The 15,405-nt window shown below is 40.6% G+C and overlaps 1 pseudogene; it reads right to left on the bottom strand.

The window, feature by feature from the left end:
• Positions 1-802: 802 nt before the first annotated feature.
• On the bottom strand, positions 803-15,290 carry LOC141440799 (N(6)-adenosine-methyltransferase non-catalytic subunit METTL14-like; annotated as a pseudogene).
• Between the last annotated feature and the right edge of the window lie 115 nt (positions 15,291-15,405).

Raw genomic sequence — 15,405 nt, 5'->3', positions numbered from 1 at the left:
ATAAAGGCTTCTTCATAGAGGCACAGTTGAATCAAAATAAAATTCACAAGAAGATGAATTTGTTCAATATTTCGAGTTTAACAACGAATAAATATATGTGGGAGCGCAAGAAATACATGATAACAGAAGTGTCACAGACGCAGTTGTTCAGGTTGCGACGTTACAAAGGTAAAATTATTATACCAAAGAATTATTTAAAAGAAATACGTAAACAGGAGTTAACACTTTCGCGGGAGCCGCCATACAAATTTCAATTCTCGTCTGGTCTCGCCGGTGAAAATTCACCTTGAGAGCATGTCTTCGAATGCAACTTCGGAGTAAGTGTACGCAAACTTATCATACTTGTCATCGCTGACGTCACTTGCTCAGTAAGTGTATCAATACCCTAATAAAATGTAGGCAGTAATATTGTATGGAATATAATTACTACCCTGCTGGTATGAACATCCGGAATACGGAAATTCGCCAAAGAACTAAAGTCATGCCGGCATAGCCCGAAGAATATGCAAGAATTCACATCGCTCGAAGAACAGACAACCGTCCAGAGAAAAAGGTCCTCGAGTAGCGATCACGGAACTGGAAGACAAAGCATTGACGCCATTGACAGACCTCCCGCTAGGTCGACTGACGACATCGTGAGAGTTGGGGACATCCGGTGCATGCAAGTGGCGAGTTGTCGTTCATTGTGGCGTTCTGAGGGGGAGCACTTTGTTCAGCAGTGTATGACTTCTGGCTGATGATGATGTCATTAGTCTCTATGGTGAATAAACTACTAGTTCTAGGTATGCAACCCGGTGGAATCGAGTTATACGACGCCACTCTACTAGCAAACATAAATGTAAAACATTCGCTATTCTGTCAGGCTCAAGTATTCAAAAAATTCAAGTCTGGTTTATTGCACTCCCATCAAATACCTGTTACCAGATTTTAAATAAAAACCGTCAAAACTGTGCCATTACAAAGAAGCCTAGTTATCCTATATGGCGCCCCTCCCCGGCCCCTTCCCGGAAACCCCCCCGGCCCCTCGGCCGGGCCCCTTGTTGGTGTTAGGTGGGGACTTAGGACGGAGCGCCTCGATCCGTTCAGTGCACCCTGTACTCTCCCGCCCTCTACGAAGTTTGAGGCGTAAAGTTCTGCGTTGAAGTTGGAGTTGGTAAGTTCATGGCCGATGGTCACCCATCCGGGGCGGATTGTGGAGTCTCTGCCGAATAGGTGGATTCTGAGGGCAGAGGTAAAGGATTCGTTACACACAGTTATGAGGCCTTTGTCCAGCAGTGGCACACAAAATAGGCTAATTGTTTATATTATTTTCTTGTATCGAAAGTCAATTATTAAAAACCTATTTCAATATTTTGTCATATATAATTACTATTTTTTTTAAATTAAATTATTAGATTTTGGTTTGTACGTTATAATTTAATCTACATAGTTCTGCGGCCACACCAATGTTATTTTATAAGTTTGTTTTATGAACTAAACAGTTACTTTGCTTATCGCGACCTTCGCAAAGTAACGCCTGATTCCGTAAGCTATTTAAATTTGATTGTATACATATGTTGAGCACCAGCTTATTTTATTATGGTTACCTCCTAATTTACTGGTGGATTCTAGTTTAGGTAAGTTTAGGCTAGTATTATCTAAAACATCATACATTTGTAAAAGTAGATAAACTATATCATACCTTCTTCTTCCAAACAGAAATGCTCCATTATATGGAAGATTTCAATCGGTTTCTCCGTGCTGCCAAACTCCGGGTCCTCAGATATGATCAAGTCTATATCCACGTTGGCATGTATGAAGTCTCGTCCGAGGACCTCCGGACCGTACCCTGATGCCCATAAGACAGTGCTCCTTGGTCCTCTGGAACACAGCGTTGTGTTCTAAGTTTTGGAGTGCCCAGGGTTTTGATGTTGGTCTTGATCCAGCAGATGTCTTCGCAGCGACGGAACCCCCATTTCTTGAGGCATTCGCGACCCATGTCCAGTCCTGCAGATAAAATTGGTATGATAATATCACTTTTATTGCTTTTATTACATATTAGAGTTCCGTTCCGCCTTAATAATGCAATTTTTGTAGAAAAAAGGTCTAATCGAAGGCACTTCACATTTTCAGCTTCCATTCTCCAAATACCCTTGCGCGAAGCCGGGGCGCGCCGCTAGTGTAGGTGTAGTATCATTTATATAAATAAGCCTCCGTGAAATTGTTTTTAACTGATGGTGAAAGCCGTATTCAAATCCATAGTATAACGTGGTATAATATAACTTATAAGCCATAGAATTATCTTTTTTTTTTATTCGACTGGATCGCAAACGAGCAAGTGAGTCTCCTGATGGTAAGACATCACCACCGCCCATAAAATCTGCAACACAGGGGTATTGCAGATGCGTTGCCACCTAGAGGCCTTATGATGGGATACCTCACGTGCCAGTAATTTCACCGGCTGTCTTACTCTCCACGCCGAACACAACAGTGCAACACTGCTGCTTCACGGCAGGATTAGCGAGCAAGATGGTGGTAGCAATCCGGGCGGACACTGTGCGTGCGTGTATGTGTGGTGTGGCGCGTGTGTGTGTGCGCGTGCGTGTGTGTGCGCGCGTGTGCTGTGTGTGCGCGCGCGTGTGTGTGTGTGGGTGCGTGTGCGTGTGTGCGTGTGTGCGTGTGCGTGTGCGTGTGTGCGTGTGTGCGTGGTGCGTGTGTGCGTTGTGCGTGTGTGCGTGTGTGCGTGTATGTGTGTGTGCGTGTGCGTTGTGCGTGTGTGCTGTGTTGTGTGTTGTGCGTGTGCGTGTCGTGTGTGCGTGTGTGTGTGCGTGTGCGTGTGTGTGTGCGTGTGTTGTGGTGTGCGTGTGTGCGTGTGCGTGTGTGCGTGTGCGTGTGTGCTGTGTGTGTGCGTGATTGCGTTGTGCGTGTGAGTGTGTGCGTGTGCGACATTGTGCGTGTGCGTGTGTGCGTGTGTGTGTGTGTGCGTGTGCGTGTCGTGTGCGTGTGTGTGTGCGTGTGCGTGTGCGTGTGTTGCGTGTGCGCGCGTGCGCGCGTGCGTGTGTGCGTGTGTGTGTCTGGGGGGTCTGTGTGTGCATCGTAGCTCTTAAATGGGTGACCGATTTGAATGCTTTTTAAGTTACGCCATGCGTCTGTCCTGTCCGTCAGTCCACGGGCTTTTCTCACGGAATATCAAATACTAGAAGCTGTAATTTTGCACGAATATAAATGTAAAGTATGCCAACAAATGGTAGAATAAAAAAAATTGTAAAAAAAATTTTTTTAGACTACTTTCCATAGACGTAAAGTGGGGTGGTTTTTTTCATCCAACAGGATAGGTCTTTTAAAACTATTAGGGTTGCTAAAACGATTTTTTCGATTCAGTGATTTGTTTGTAAAATATTCAACTTAAAGTGCAAATTTCATTAAAATCGAGTGTCCTCGCCCTCAAAATCTAAACCGGTGGGTGGAAAAATTGAAATCAGCTTCGCTTAGATGGCGTTAGTTATCGTGAGTCAATTCAACCAATCACAAGCAAACTTCAAACGGTCCTCACGATGCTAACGCCATCTAGCGATGATTCCCCTCTGAGAATCCTCATTGGAGAGGCTTAACTCCAGCAGTTGACTAAGATAGACCGACGATGATGATTGTACAATTGGGTGAACAAAATGAGATATTATTTGGGTTTTTATTTCGAAGCCGATTGTAATGGAACAGAGACAAACAAACTTAAACAACCTTATTTATATCGAAAATACAAACTGAGACATGGATGCACAGAAAAACCAGAAAAAGAGACCTGGGGCTTTTACGGGATACCCGTAAAAGTAACAAATTTGGAGTTGAAATAAAAAATACAAAAGACTCCAAAAAAAACAATCATAACCTTTTTTAATATTGATGCACGATACTAGCGCCGCCACATTTGTGTTTATTTTGAACTAATGAGGTGCATGATTGTCAACGGGCATCAATCATTTGCTAATCTAGTTCAACAAATTAACTATAGATGGCGCTGTATCGAACAATGATGATGAATGATGATTTACCTTCGGAGTCCGCACCAGAGGAAAATAAAGGAGCGCGGCTGCGCGAGTTGTTGCCAGCTCCAACGCCAGCACGTCGGGCCAGCGCCAGCCCGCGCCCAGCGGCGGCTCCACCAGCACCACGTCGAACTTGCTGCCCATCTGCTTTCAGGTCGAACGTCTTGCGGACATAACCAGTAACAACCCCTTTAATCGTTCATCTCCCAGGATACAGGATCAAAGGATTTCGGCACAATTTGTGCCTCTGGGAGAGAAGGTTATCCTAAAGTCTCGCGTACTTAATAAGGTAACAAAATACAAACATTGGTACATAGAACCTCCTCCTTTTTTGAAGTCGGTTAAAAATAATTGTAAAGCGCTCCGTTGTTTTATGCGATAAACGCTGCGTTCATAATGGTTGACGCACATTTAATTCCAACAATCACAATCCACGCAAATCAAATGAGGCTATCGTTTTTTGTTCTCACTAGATGGCGCACTGTTGCGTGAGGTTTTTAAAGTGTGGCTTTCAGAGTCTGTTATTACGGGCGTTAAAACAAAGTTTAGATTAAAATCATATTTAAAACACGCTTAAAAACCGTACCATAAAAATATCCAGCACCACAGTGTTGCTAAGTTCCGTTTTTCGGAACAAAGGGAGGACAAAAAGTTTCCGAAAGACAAAACTGTCTCAAAACACAGACATTCATTTGCCCCGTAAGCATAATTGCCATAATTAATTTCAGGTTATGTAAAATATTCACAAAAAAAAATCTTAATTATAAATAAACCGGTAGCTCACCAAAAACTATGAGATTTGACATTTCAGGACCTCACACTACACTAGCGCTCTGCGGCGAATTCATTCGCGATAGCCCATTACCAAACATGCGTTTCCGCTGCAATCAACGCGTAAGACATTATAAAACCGAGTAGGGAAGATTGCCTGCCTGCATAAGAAATTGCGGAGCTCACTTTTAATATGACATAAATTTCAAATGTAGACATCGTTAATTTTTTAGATGTCGGGCGTGCATTAGAACAGGGAGAAAGTTAGAAGAAATAAAAAAATTACTAGAACACAGTTAAGTATTAAATAAAGTTCAAATTGTTCAACCTTTAAAAAAAACGACATAAATGTTTTTGGGGCGATAAAAATATGAAAATAAAGTGGACTGTAGCTAAATTTTAAATCAAAAACGAAAGCAAAGGAAATCTAAGTTTCTCGAAAACAATTAGTTATTCCGTTTATACAAATAGAAAGAGGGCGCGAAAAGTGCTTATACGCATACCTGGTTTCCTCAGGGTGTGTACTGCTCTGTGAGGCCTCAATCAAGACCGGCACATCAGCTACTTACGAGTGTACGAGCTCGGTTTACCACTGTTTTCGCCTCCGCAGCCTTACTTAATCTGCCCACACCTTCTCACAACACGAAATAATGCATATGCACTTATTTTAATGTATTAAAAAATAGAAAGAGTTTCTTTACTCTTAGTTTGTACAAATATTAGATCCTCCTGTTACGGGGTCGATACGAAAAGTGAAAAATTCAATATGGCACGCGCCGGAACACGGGTTGCCATATAAAAAACGGAAGTTAGAAATAAAATTTATAAAATGTTGCCATTACAAAAAGCAACGTGAAAGTTGAACATACCGCTCACCTAAATATGCAGTATTTACGATACAAAAATTACATTTAAACAAAACAATTAGCCTAAAACTATGACTCTACCATGATGAGTCTGGCGAAAATTAATTTGACAGTGGCAAGGGACATAGTTTCACGACAGGCCGCTTGTAATGACCAGTCGCAGTTCGAACCGTGACGACTCTACATACTCCGTCGGATCCCGGATGTAAAGCCGAAATACGACCGAGAGTCCATTTCAAAGGACTAGTTTGTTCGTTGATTAACAGCACTAATGTACCAACGAGAATATTTGTGTTAACCTTATTCCATTTAGCCCTCTGCTGCAATGTGTGTACATACTCGCTATGCCACCGATGCCAAAAGTCTTGGTGCATTTTCTGTATTAATTTCCAGCGATTACTGATACTGACGTTCTGGTCAGTAAAGTCTTCTTCCGGAAGGATGGACAGAGGTTCAAGCGTTAAGAAATGACCCGGGGTAATTGCCGATAAGTCATTCGGGTCTGTACTAATAGGGGTGAGAGGACGCGAGTTGAGCATGGCCTCAATCTGCGTGAGGACGGTGTAAAATTCCTCGAACGTTAAGCGTTGGTTTCCAACGACTCTAGCTAAATGAGTCTTAATGGAACGTATGCCAGATTCGGCCAAACCATTAAAATGCGGGCTACCAGGAGGGTTAAACGAAAACTTTAGTTCCTGTGCGTTGGCAGCACTCTTCATAAGCGGACCGAGATAGTTACTAGCGCCGATAAAGTTACGACCCTGGTCTGATACAATTTGGTTACACCGACCTCGACGTGCAATAAACCGCTTCAATACACAAAGGAAGGCTTCCGTCGATAACTCCGAAGCGAGTTCTATGTGAATAGCCTTCGTACTTGTACAAACGAACACACATATGTAGCCTTTGTACGTTCTCACACCACGTCCACGTCCGAGAGCGATATCGAAAGGTCCTCCATAATCGATGGCGACACTAGAAAATGGCTTTATTTTGGAAATACGACATAATGGAAGGTTTCCCATAAGCGGAGCTGAAGCGGGCGCGGGGTGAGCCCGAAAACATTTGACACAACCACCGACAACCGCCCGAATAGCTCGCTTGGGCGATAAGATCCAAAAAGATTGCGCAAGAAGGTTTTGTAGAGTTTGAGCACCTGGGTGTAAAAATCTCTTATGATATTCTTCAATAATTAATACTGTCAATCGATGGGAGCGAGGCAATAATATGGGATATTTTATAGAAAATTTAATTGGTGCATTCGCCAAGCGACCGCCCACCCTGACAATACCCGCCGCGTCAATAAACAACGAGAGCTTGCGCAAGCTTTTTGGCAGTAAATTTACACGACCATCCTTAAGATGGGTGATCTCTACAGAAAACGAAGTGAGCTGCACATGTTTTAACAAAAACATGAGAGCTGCCGTAGTTTCCGAATTCTGTAAAGATCCGACAATTTTGTTGTTAAACAACCGACAAAACCGAAAACAATAGGCTAACACTCGCTTTAACGTGAAAAGCGAAGAAAACCTGTCGAGAAGCATGTCAATTAAACTAGAAGTGTTTGACGCTACTAAGGTACAAATCCGCTGTTCTTCCAAGGTAGAGCCATTTGCCGGCTCGTCCAGTGACGATGAAGGCCAATTGCGTTCGTCTTTCAGCAACCAGGAAGGACCTCTCCACCAGAGTTCACACCCAATCAGATCCGCGGGCAGCATACCCCGAGATCCCACATCGGCTGGATTGGATAGAGTACTTACGTGGCGCCAACGATCAGGAGCGATAATTTCTTGAATATGACTAACACGGTTGGCCACGAAAGTCTTCCAGCGAGATGGACACGACTTGATCCACGCCAGGGCTACGCTTGAATCTGACCAGGCGACGACATCCTGAATAAGATATAAAGGCCGCAAAGCTTCCTGAACAGACAGCATTAAATCCGACAAAAGAACGGCGGCTTGCAGTTCCAACCTCGGAATTGATAATTTACGAAGAGGTGCCACTTTAGATTTAGCACAACAAAACTCTACAAATGTAGAGTCGTCTGCAGCAACAACACGACAGTAAATAACTGCAGCATAACCGCGCTCCGAGGCGTCGCAAAACCCATGAAGCTGCAACGAAACGAAAGAATGAACGATGCGACGAGGAATGATAATAGACTCTAACAACGACAACTGAGATTTAAAACGAGTCCATTCTGCGGCGATCACTTCCGAAACGTCGTCGTCCCAATGGATCCCGATGACCATAAGACTTGCATTAAATATTTCGCATGAAACGCGAAGGGCATAAAAACCTAATGGGTCATAAATGCGTGCGATGTTCGAAAGGATGGTACGCTTAGTACATCTTTGGTCACTAGGACTTGACACTTCAAATTGAAATGAATCAATCTGTGGACGCCACGATAATCCAATATTTTAAGCGATAAGTCCGAAATTTCGTCAAAATGTTTAAATTCACTCGAGTACAACTCAGAGGGCGGGAGATCAGCGATAAGTTTCTTATTATTGGAGGTCCATTTTCTCAAATGGAACCCACCCGACGACAAAATCTTAGAAAGTTCTGATCTTAAAAGTAGAGCCTGCTCGATAGAGTCAGCACCCGTGACGACGTCATCGACATATATATCTCTACCAAGCACCATCGAACCAGTAGGATGAGTGACTGTAGACTCCTGGGCTAACTGCGCGATAGTTCGAAGAGCTTGATAAGGGCAGATTTGACTCCATAAGTTACAGTCACTAATCTGTAATCTTTAACCGGACTGTTAGTAGAGCGTCGCCATAGAATCCGCTGGTACTCTGCATCTTTATCAGCTACGAGGATTTGTCGATACATGGCTTTTATGTCACCTGTAAAAACTACTTTGTGCCATCGAAACCGAGTAAGAATATCAAAGATGTTTGCTTGTAACTTGGGACCTGCCAAGAGTGTATCATTGAGCGACAATCCATTACTGTCTCTACAACTCGCGTCAAAAACGGCTCGAAGCGGTGTGCTAACAGAGTCGGGACGAAGAACGGCATGATGAGGAATGTAATAAAAATTCCCAACACCCACAGACGGTTGCTCTACCTCCTCCATGTGACCGCTCGTCTCATACTCATCCATAAACGAAACATAAGCTTCACGAAAATCAGCATGCTTTGAAAGCTTGCGTTCCAACGAAAAGAGTCTGCGCATTGCAGTTTCCCGAGTGTTCGAAAATATAGGCCTATTCAGAGGATCGACGAAAGGCAAAGGTACCACGAAACGGCCTTCACTCGTAGAACGAAAATTCTCAACGAAAATGTCTTCACAAAGTTGGTCCTCTTTCGACAATATAGATTTACTGGAACTACTAACATTCTCTAGCTCCCAGAATCTTTTTAGAGAACTGTCCAACGATAAATTAGATTGTGAAGAACTCGAAACGAAAAAACAATCTTTCCGACGACGATTATTGAAAGATTGCAAATGACTTTCATCACACTCCCCTATAATTATCCATCCAAATATGGTTTCAATAGCCTTAGGTTGACCCATACTTCCCTGTCTGCGACCATTAGCAAGAGAGGATGCAAATATGTCTGCGTTAAGCAATAAATCAATTGGTCCAGGATTTGCAAAGTCTGGGTCAGCAAGGCGCACATCCTTTATGTGATTCCACTTAGAAAAATCTACGATATGACATGGTTGATCAGCACAAATAGTTGGTAACACAAGGGCTTCAAAATTAAATTCAGTCTGATTTGTCCCCATGGATTTCACGGAACACAACAACGACCCTCTGGGCTGAGCCACAGCATTCCCAATCCCAGAGACAGACTCACCAGTTTGGTTAATTTTTAATCCAAGGCGCTCAGCACATTGTTCCGAAATAAAATTACATGCACTCGCACAATCCAATAAAGCACGAGCTGGATGATACTGTCCAACACTGTCCTTGACTGCTACCCTAGCAGTTGCAAATAACACTGTGTTACTATTTGATACAGTAGTCAAAGCAATATTAGTGCCTGATGGGCCACTCACCAAGACTTGTGGTGCCGGCTCATCCACTGGAGGTTTTGATGTTGATTTATAGAAATGCAAGAGAGTGTGGTGCGAGTACCCACACACACTACAACCAGATGACTCATGGCACTGTTTTACCTTGTGATTAATTGATAAACAACGAACACACAAACCCTTATTTTTTACGAATTTAAATCTTGCAGTTGCATCCAACTTTAAAAACTTATCACAACTGGCTAAACTGTGCTGATCATTACAATACTCACAAGCCGATGATGTAATGAAAAGAGTTGTCTTTGTTTTCCGATGATTGAAAGTTGCACTATGGTTGGATTTATTAGACAAATTATGATTTGGTATGGGCCTAACATCCATTACTTCTAAGGCACGAATCTGCTTTTCAATGAATTCCTGTAGTTTTTTAAAGTCTGGAATATCATTAGAGTTGAATTCAAGTTGGAATGCCTCGCGTGTATGCTTGTCTAATTTGGACCAAAGTAAATGAACCAACATAAAATTACTGTCTGGTAAACGAAGTTTCTCTAACACTTGTAAAGTTTCTTTGAATGTGCGATGCACTCGCTCCAACTCCACTCCTGACTTTGACTTAACCTGTTCACAGTACAACATTTTTTCATAGTAGGTAAAAGCAATCTGCCGTTTTTTATTAAAATGCAAATTTAAAGCATTATATGCATCAATATAGCTATCATTTGAAATAGGATAGTTTTTTATTAAATCCAATGCTGTACCTTGAACACTTGTCAACAAGTAATGCAACTTTTCAATATTTGGAATATCTCTTTTATGGATCAACGAATTAAACAACTGAATAAAAGAAATCCAATTTTCCAGTTTACCATCAAAAGGTTTTATGTTAATTTTAGGTAATTTGGCTGATATGTTTTCATTATATTGCTTAACAGGAGCACATTGTTGTGATCGTAACCGCGTAAGAACCGATTTCATTTTAGTCTCGAAATCCACTGTCACTTGAAATTCCACCTTACTATCACTACAATTCGAAATTACTGCTCGCTGAGCTTCATGAAAACTCTCCGAAATAGGCTTTAGATCATTTTCTGTATAGCCAACCAAATCAGTACCCATCATAAACTCCAAACGCATCATGGCATAGTCACGTTCGACTATGTTCTGATCGGCTTTCACTTCACTTGTACACAGAATGTTCACTTTCCGTCATTTTTATTGAAATACGAAACAAACAATTAAACAAAGTTTATACGAAAACAACGAAACGATAACGACAATAATAAACTTTGTTTAACCTCAAACTGTTTACATCAAACGTCAACTGTCAATTTGATAATAAATGACAGTAGCCAAATGCTACCACACTAACGAAACAAAATTAATGAATCGGAAAGGAACGTTATCTATGACAACAAGTGTCCCAATATTGCCAACACAAATTTACAAAAAAATACAAACTAAAGCAAGTCACTCTTCCTTTTGTAATGGCGACCGAATAAAAGTATACCTTCAAATTTCGAACGAAAATTAAAAAACGATAAAATTATGTTTTTTAGCTTTAAATAGGTAACTTTTCACGATCCGGCCGAAGGATCAATGTTTTGGGGCGATAAAAATATGAAAATAAAGTGGACTGTAGCTAAATTTTAAATCAAAAACGAAAGCAAAGGAAATCTAAGTTTCTCGAAAACAATTAGTTATTCCGTTTATACAAATAGAAAGAGGGCGCGAAAAGTGCTTATACGCATACCTGGTTTCCTCAGGGTGTGTATGCTCTGTGAGGCCTCAATCAAGACCGGCACATCAGCTACTTACGAGTGTACGAGCTCGGTTTACCACTGTTTTCGCCTCCGCAGCTTACTTCAATCTGCCCACACCTTCTCACAACACGAAATAATGCATATGCACTTATTTTAATGTATAAAAAATAGAAAGAGTTTCTTTACTCTTAGTTTGTACAAATATTAGATCCTCCTGTTACGGGGTCGATACGAAAAGTGAAAAATTCAATATGGCACGCGCCGGAACACGGGTTGCCATATAAAAAACGGAAGTTAGAAATAAAATTTATAAAATGTTGCCATTACAAAAAAGCAACGTGAAAGTTGAACAAAAATAAAGTAGCTTTACTTGCTGACTCCGAACAATTACCGCCCTAGCGACGGAATACCCCCGTAATTTGACTCTGATTTATTTTTTTCCAAAGTGTTATATCGTGTGTGTGTGCATATCGTTAGAAAGGTCATAAGCTAGAGAAGTAATTTAAAGAATAACGCCAATAACCCAACAATTTCCCAAAAAATTTGACGGTCCACGTCGCTGCATATACCGTGCTTTCTGTACTGCTTGCTATGTGTTGGTGTGCAATAAAGAGTTATTGTACTGTATTGTATTGTAAAAATTACCTTTAAGTCACACTTCAAATACATGGGAGGTGTGGCAGTCTGCGCGATGAGATCATCTTTAAGTTTGATGAGCTCCCTCAGCTTGGGGTACTCCTCGAAGCGGTCCGCGAGCCCCACGTCCCTGATGAAGTTCTGCGGCCGCTGGCCCGTGTCCACGAAGTGCTGGCAGTAGTCGTTGTGGGGGTTTGACGATTGGGTACCCTGCACGATAAATGACATTCAATAGTTATTTGTGTCACAAGGGAGCAAAATGGTGTATTTACGGCGAGGGCGTACATTGAATCCAGAATGTAGCGAAGGTTTTTACAATAGAATCCTGAGCGTAGCGAGGGATTCTAAAGTAGAATCCTGAGCGTAATGAGAGATTCAAGTGTAGTGTTAACGCCCAAGATGAAAATAATTTTGCTCCCGAGTGGCTCATACAACTTTTCACACAGAGCATTAAGAAACTTGAAAAAAAACAAATTCTAAATATTATTAAAGATCAACCAGCATAGAAAATGGACGTGGCTTACAATTATCAACTTCAAAAAATGGCATTTGCAATAAAATACTTAGAAAAGCCTTGAACAGAAAAGTTGCACTTTGCTCCCTCTCGTCAGGGAGGAAAAGTTACTTTTCTGAAGGAGAGGTGTGAAAATGATATTTACGATCCCAATAGTAGGAAGTAAACAGTGCAGTGATATACACGCATCAGTTCGAGCAAGAGCTGCTAGTGTATTATTTCAATAATAATAACAATAAGTAGTTGCTGTATCCGAATGTGGCTGGAAGATTATTATTATTACGCGATTCATGTGGTTAGTGTAACATGCAATCCTACTTTTGATTTTAATAGCGAATACGAATACTTTTCTTAATGTAATAAAAACCTGAAAATAAAAAATAACATAAAAATCATCAATAATTTGGTCAAAAATAAGCAAGATATGAGCAAACGGAGTTTGCATCCATTTCTTCCCACAATATGAGTTAATATTTATTTTCTATGGTTCCTATCAAGCATATCGTAGTCACAACATCATTCTTTAAAATATTAAAAAAATTCTTTTACAACTCAGTGCTTTAAAATATGTTGATGATGATGATGATGATCCTGTTATTCAGTAACATAGGCTCGTAGAGAGTTTCATTTGGCTCGATTCTCCATCTTCCAGCGAAATTGGATCTTTAATCGCCTCCAATATTCTTTGCCAAAATGCTGGGCAGGTGATCATTCACCCTCAATCCAAACATGCCATTCCTTATCATAATTATGGTCATATTTGCCAAGTCTTCATAGTTCCAAAAATTCCAAGATAAGCATTTGATGCAACGATCGGTGATATCCTTCCTTGAACCATGTCTGCATGTACAATTGACTGACTTGATTGGGTTGAACATGATCTTAGTGCGACTCTGATTTAAATATGTTACTATAGTCAAACATGAACCCTATAAGTGCATGACAATGGTAATGCATGTGCAAATTTACTATTTATTTATTGATGAATGATGAATATCAATAACAAAAATTATTAATACATAAACTATCTTTAAAATATTTGTTGAACTCTACTACTTGAGTGTGATAATATTTATTAGAGATGCAACAGATATCTGTCCAGTATTCAGTATCCGGCCTATCCATCCATTTTTACTATTTGGGTGAATAGCGGATATTTCTGTAGGTTCTATCTGGGCCAGATACCGGAAAGTAAAAAAACTTATAGTAATGATCAAAAAGTGGTATTTCATAGTCAAAATACCATAAACGGGACTAATCACACTATTTTTACATGAGTAATATTTACCTCGACGTTTCGGCAATGTTACAGTTGCCGTGGTCACGAGTAGACTGAAATGTGGGGTGTCAAGTCTGCCTAGCAGCGCAAGCTTTGTCTTTAAATCAACTTATAATTTTAAATTTTTTTAGTATCAAATCAAGTCTTTAATTCTCATTTATTAATCATTATTATAATTATAGTAACTAGTCATTGAGATCCATTTATTAAAGTATTAATTTGTTAAATTTTTAATGTCAAGTGAATCAATAATCAAACTTCAAATTCGGCAGATTGTGATGTAAAAACACAAGTCACACTCTCTGTCTCACCCCGCACCGCTTAGCCCTTCCGAGCGGTGGATTTTAAAGGCATTTTAATGCCGGGTAATTTTGCCGGTTACCTGGCAGATTAGCAAAAATAATAAAACCAGGATTCGGCCCATCTCTATTTGTAACTCCTTCATGCTAAAATGGCTGGACGGATCGGGATTATATTTAGTACATAGACAGCTGGACATTTGGAATAACACATAGGCTACTTTTTATCCCCATATTCCTATGGGATAGGGATACAATTTTGAAATAACTGGTAGGCTTAGAGTAAATTTGGCATGGTGGTTTTTAATGCAATGTCAATGAAAACCACGTTGGAATTTTCGGAAAATCCTACATTAGAATGACTGGACGGATTTCGATAAAATTTGGAGTGTATCTGGAATAATACATATGCTACTTTTTATCTCAATATTCTCAGAGGATCGAGATAAAATCTCGAAATCTCATCATGTGGGTATGGAGATCCGAAATTAGGCGCTGCTGTTAATAATGTCACGTCCATAAAGACCACGACACGAGATTTTCGATTTTGTAAAATCCCGAAATTTCAATTTTTTTTTAATCTAGTATTTTAACGAGGCTTTAGTACACCGAATGTGACTATGTCAGCCTCATGGGGAGCCTCAGTTATACCACACTACAAATTTTACGCTTTCCATTTCAATTTAACTGCTGTATTGTATCTAATGATTTACGCGCGTGAAACCGCGGATAAACACTAGTTGTTAAACAAACATGTCGTAAACCCACCTTGAGGAAGGTTGATGAGTCCGTATACACCAAACCATCGGGCTGGTCTTTTGACGATGGCTTCTCCTCGCTGCCCTCGGATACCGCTTGTTTCTTCGCTGGCACATCGCTAGAAGTCCCAAGAGCCTGTCTTAGCTCACTCACACTCGAAACACCAAGCTGCAACCCAAAAATTATGAACTAAAGTCAAACAAACGTTCACTGTGCACTAAAACGTTCGAGGTTATATTCGGTCCACGTACAGTTTGTGCTAAAAGTTTCTTTCTCTTTTGTGATCGTTCCCTCAGTTCCTTTAGTTTTTCACTCATTTTGTTTAGATATTGTTCAGACAAAATTAAAAACTTCAACTCATTATTACGGCGTCGGCGTCATTTCTATTTTTGTTTGACTTTTTTGTTTGACTGACAGTGACATTGACGTGACATAAATAATAGGTGATACGTTTAAAAACCATTTTTATCGTTCCATCCTAATTTAATCAGTTATTGATC

This window comes from Choristoneura fumiferana, chromosome 23 (assembly GCF_025370935.1).
Source record: "Choristoneura fumiferana chromosome 23, NRCan_CFum_1, whole genome shotgun sequence".
Taxonomy (NCBI): domain Eukaryota; kingdom Metazoa; phylum Arthropoda; class Insecta; order Lepidoptera; family Tortricidae; genus Choristoneura; species Choristoneura fumiferana.
The sequence above is the reverse complement of the archived record's forward strand: the minus strand, read 5'-3'. Positions and strand labels throughout refer to the sequence as shown.